We start from the raw sequence: 5,376 nt of genomic DNA on the forward strand, positions 1-5,376 counted from the left end.
AGTTAAGCATTACTACTCTAAGATTGAAGAACAAAAGCTTATGTGAGAATGATGTCTGAAACCTTTCAAACGCAGGAGCTCCCTAGGGCTGTTGCTGCTGTTGTGTTAGTTGAAGGGAGCCTGGTTAGCTTGAAGGGAGTGCAGCTTGTCTCAAAGGAGCTCGAATAGCTCAGTTGGTAAAGTATGGGACTTTGAATCCTGTGGTCACAGGTTTGAGACCCACCACAGAACGACAGGCTGGCTACAGTCCTGAAGCTCAACTCTCATTTCTTTTCTCCATGTAGACCCTCAGTAAAATTGTCTGACTGCTCTTGTCTGTTTCTGCATGGTAACTACTTAAAACTGATGGAACTTTTAAGAGAAACGGTTTGTTAAGCTTTTTGTTAACAGTGGAAGCAACTGGAAGAGGTAGATGGACAGAAACTGAGACCTGACTACATTCCAGACATCGGAGATATCAGTATCCAGAGAGCACAGAGACAACATTGGCGGGGGAGAGCCAGCACAGAGCAGGACGCCTAGGCAGAACCGTACCGGGAGCAGAGTGAAGACGGGGCTGCTGTTGATGCGGCCGCGTGGGGCTGCGGAGCCAGGGCACTGCGGGTTCCTAGCCAGTGTGGGGTACGCTGCCACCTGCACTGAAGGGGGGTCCCAGAGGACCCAGACCTGCAGGGCTTGACACTTGTGGTGTTGCCGGCACAGCTTTCCCGGTAGACAAAGCTGCTGAAACTGCAGGTGATTAAAAAAAAAAAAAAAAAAAAAGGGAAAAGGGAGCTTTGAAGAGAACTTCCATGTGCATGGTGGTGTTTTTCACTGAGTTTGTCACAGTTGACAGAGAAGTGGAACTTACTGGGGAATAGTTAAAGGTTTAAGAGGTCTATAATTGATCCTGGTTACTCGGTTACTGTGACTTTGTAATTGCAGATTATACCTTCCTTCTTTTCTTTTCCCCCTTTCTGGCATTAGGTTAAGATACATTTCAGGTTGGAATTTAAAATGTACACACATGATTTGCTTATCTTCTTTCAGTTCACCTGACATTATTTCTGTCGTGCTGCATAGCTTTTGGTATTCTAAAGTAAGGCTAACTCACTCAGAGAACAAATTATTGTCAAAAAGCATTTTACACACTAAACATATTTTCAAAACTAAAAAGGGGGGAAGAGAATGCATGTACATGAACAAGTCCTAGATCAGAAATGCATCTCATTTAGGTTTGTTAAGCTTTTTTGTTCCTTGTATTGATTCCTCTTCAGGACAGGTGGAGTTGGTGAACATGACCACCACAGATGGCAGACTGAGAAGTACACAGTCAGCAATACTTAGGAATCTGAGATGTGTGGTTGAAATGAAAAATATAATAAAAATCCCAGCTATGTGCGAATGAAGGATGATTGAGGTGGCCACCTTCTGAATGACTGGGAAAAAGCTGTATGAGTGAAAAAAGCTGCATAGATATCTATGTGTGTGAACTTAAATACTTAATGAATGTTAAGATTTTAAGAGAATGTGTTATATAGATTTAATTATGGTAAGTTGATGCTGCTAGCCTTCGGAGATTGGAAGCAGATATTGAAGATATTGCGAGTTAATGCTGGTCAAAATTGACTAAATGGTCTGTTGGTAAATACAACTATCAGGATGGCTTTTACCTATAATCAAGACAAGCTTGCTTGTGTTGTTTTAACCTCTCTGATCATAGTAGGTCAATTCAGGAACAACTACAGTGGTTTAAAGAACATACCAAAAAAATAACTGTACAATCCTCTTGGTTAGATAACCTGTTTTTAAATCTTGGTCTTTCTGGATGGAGTTTGAGCTTATTGAAAGAGGGTTTACGCTGATTAATCATTATTTCAATAATGTGAGTTGTTGTCCATATAATATTTAGCTGTATAGTGCATAGACTAGAACAAATGACAAAAACAGCCTTATTGGTCCAAAACAAAAACAGGGGAATTGTGGAGAATCGGTTACATAGACCTACAAGAGCTGAGTGAGCATGAACTTGGCAAAGTTAGAACACAGTTGGTATAGTTGTGTGCAAGTAAGGTCACGCTGGCCTTGGCAGTAACCGTTATGCAATAACAAGATCTTGCTGTTATCTTGTGGTCACCAGAAGCATGGGAAAAAGAAGTAACTGAGAATCTTCACAAACAGAAATTGAGGGCGTTCCTAACCTCTAAGGCTGCTATCAATTGTAGAGCTAAGTTACAGAATATTAATGATCTTATTATGTATCCTATATATACTGTGATGTATAATCAAAGAAATGAAGCTTACTGATACTCATATTGAGCATCCACGCCTCCCGCGCTGCAACACAGGACTGTTGGTAAATGATGGAGAGCGGCTTGGCTAGCTCTTCTGCCAGCTCCCTCATCACCCTAGGATGGATCCCATCTGGTCCCATGGACTTGTGTGGATCCAGGTGGCTCAGTAAGTCACTGACTATTTCCTCCTGGAACACAGAGGGGTTATTTGGCTTCCTGTCCCTGTCTACCAGCTCCAGAGGCCAGTTGTCCTGAGAGCCACCTGTCCTACTGGTGAGTACTGAGGCAAAGTAAGTGTTACGTATGTCAGCCTTCTCCTCATCCCTGTTAACTATGTTTCCCCCCAAGTCCAACAAGGTATGGAGATTTTCCTTGCCCCTCCTTTTGTTTTTAATGTATTTATAGAAGCACTTTTTGTTATCCCTAACAGAAGTAGCCAAATTGACTTCAAATTGCGCTTTTGTCTCTCTAATTTTCTTTCTGCATGACCTAGTTATATTCCTAAACTCATCCTGAGTAACCAGCCCATGGTCTATAAGCTCTCGGGACAGGAGGCTCTGGGGTCCATCCTCTCCAGGCTCCCCCCTCTCCGGGGCTCAAGGGATGGGGACAGGAAGGGATCCTGATGGAACCCTTTTTCCCGCTGTCCCACCTCCCATTATTCCCCCCTCCCACCCCTTTCCAATCGTCCTCCCAAACCCTGGCTCCTTCCCAACTCTATCCGGGGGTGACCTCTCGCATTCAGTTTGGGGGTCCCATCCCCTATTTTCCCCCTTTCCCTTTTTTCCCCCCATGTCTACCCCTGTTCACCCACTCAAGATCTCAGCGGCTGTGGGGATGGACTGGGAAAAGGTTGGCCGGGAGGAAAGGGAGGGGATGTTGGGGATCCCCGGGAGGTGTTTTTTGGGGTTGCTGAGGTGGGTTCCAAGTGGTAGGCTGGGGGATGCGGTTTTCCCCCCATAGTGGGGGTTGGTGTTTCTGGATCAACCCCACCACCTCCATTGTCAGCCCAGTGCTGGTGGGGGGCTGGGCCGGGGGAGATGGACAGACACGACACAGTGAGTTTGGGGAGCCCTCGGTAGAGTTGTGGGTGGGGGGCAGGAACCCCAGACCCCCGGAGTGTAGAGAGCGGAGTAGGGCGATCCCAGAGCTAGGGGACCCCAGGCAGCCTCTAGGGGAAACATGTAAGGGGGGACCCTGGGCCCCTGAAACCAGAGTCCAAGGAGGGTGGGACCCAGGAGAGAGGGGACCTTGGAAACCCGGTACCTCCAAGCAGAGAGAGAGGGGAGAAGGGACCCCTGGGACCTCCAAACTTGCTAGTATCCTTAAGCGGCACGTGGAGAGGGGAAAAGCCAAGGAACCCAAAGTGGGGAGAATGGAGAGGGGGCAATCCTGAGATTCCTGGTACCCCTGGAAACCCAGAGAGGGTACCCCCTGTCTGGAGTCTCCTCAATACGTGCAGGACCAGAAGGTTCCTGGACAGAGGGGAACGTCAGAAACCCAAAGTGAAGACACCAGTGAAGGGAAACTCCTGGGAGGGTTTTTTAAAGCAGAATCTTCATGGTTTTGGTTTTTTGGGCAATGAATCTTGGTGGTTTGGAGGTTTTTATGGACACGAGATACTTGGTGACTTCTAGAGATGGATTTTGGTAGGAATAACCCCCTAAACCACTGTGTTCACACCTTGTTTTTCCCTGCAAAGCAGGATTTCTCTTTCCCAAACACGTGCAGGATGGAGGAGGAGGCTACAAGGAAGAGGATGTCACGAGCTCGCCAGGCAGGTGAGGAGGAAGTCAGTGCCCCTTTGGACCTGTCTTGTGGTGCATCTGGCAGCTGAGCATCGCCCCTGGCAACAGGAAAACACTGCTGCTGCTGCCAACCTACTGGGGCCAGATTTGGGGGGATATCCTTTGCCTTCCATCTGGGCTGGAGGGAAATCCCCTCCCTCTCTTTCTTACTCCCTCTCATATCTTCCTTCATCTCTTTGCTCCTTTTCCTTTCTTCTCCCGTTCTTCCCTCTCCTTCTTCCTTCTGAATTTTCCTTCCTCACCTGATGCCTTCTCTTTCTTCCTTCCTCCTCTTTTTACTTCTCCTTCCTCCTCTTTCTTCCTGTTCCTTCCTCTTCTTTTTCCTTTTCTTCTTCCTTCCTCTCCTCAGTCCTTTCTTCATTTCTTCCTTCTTTTTATCCTTCCTCTCTTCCTTTCTGCCCCAGGCCCTGAGCTGAGGGCAGAGAGCACAGAGGACAAATCCTCCCCAGCAGAACCTGGTGGGAGAGGCTGTTTTGAATGGTTCCACAATGCAAGAAGGCAGTGTAACACACAGATAATATAGAAATACCAAAAATTATGTTTAGCCATTGTTTCTGCCTGTCAAAAACTTTCTACCAGGAATTCTCTGTCAGCTTTCTTCCAGAAGTTCTCACCAGAGCTTCCTGCTGGACTTTTCCTGCCAAAAGATCCTACTATTGTTTATGGTTATCATATCTCCTCGAACATCTGAATAGGGCTACGTGCCAAGGAACCACGTACAACCTCCTTTGAACACTGTAAAAGTTGAGGACAAATTTTGGAAAATCAGGGAAGAGGAAAGGGAGAGAGAACTGGTGACTGTAGCCAAGAATCTCTCCCCACCTCCCCTCACCTTTTCTCCACCACCACATGCTGCCTGCCTGCCATGGGAGACTGGAACTCTGCCGGCCTGGAGAGAACTGAGACCCACCATGCCACATGTGTGAGTTATATCTTATCCTACCCTGACCATATTTCTGAGGGCCCAAAGGGAAAGCTGAATTGAGACCCTGCACGTCCTGGGACACAGCTCCTTGTGAGGGGTGAAACCACACATCCTGCATTCCAGAGAACTAAAGCTGTTAGACCCCCTGCAGTTAAAGAGATAACATTGAAAAGCAGTAGAAATAGAGAAAAAAAAAAAGGCAGAAACTGCTTCTCAGGAAGCTGACAGGAGGTTGCAGCTAGGTGGGGGTCAGTCTCTTCTCCCAGACAACCAACAGTAGGAAAAGAGGACACGGTCATTCAGAAGACTGGGTGATTGGGCATTGGAATGGGCTGCCCAGGGAGGTGGTGGAGTCACCTTCCCTGGAGGT

The 5,376-nt window shown here is 47.1% G+C and overlaps 1 long non-coding RNA gene across 1 annotated transcript; it reads left to right on the forward strand.

The window, feature by feature from the left end:
• The first annotated feature begins 663 nt into the window (after positions 1-663).
• LOC126635970 (uncharacterized) lies at positions 664-5,157 on the forward strand. The gene is made up of 3 exons (XR_007627861.1): positions 664-2,546; positions 3,979-4,054; positions 4,675-5,157. It is a non-coding gene; the product is annotated as an uncharacterized LOC126635970 (long non-coding RNA).
• Positions 5,158-5,376: the final 219 nt, after the last annotated feature.

This window comes from Myiozetetes cayanensis, unplaced genomic scaffold (genome assembly GCF_022539395.1).
Source record: "Myiozetetes cayanensis isolate MyiCay16 unplaced genomic scaffold, myiCay2020 scf1238, whole genome shotgun sequence".
NCBI classification, from domain to species: domain Eukaryota; kingdom Metazoa; phylum Chordata; class Aves; order Passeriformes; family Tyrannidae; genus Myiozetetes; species Myiozetetes cayanensis.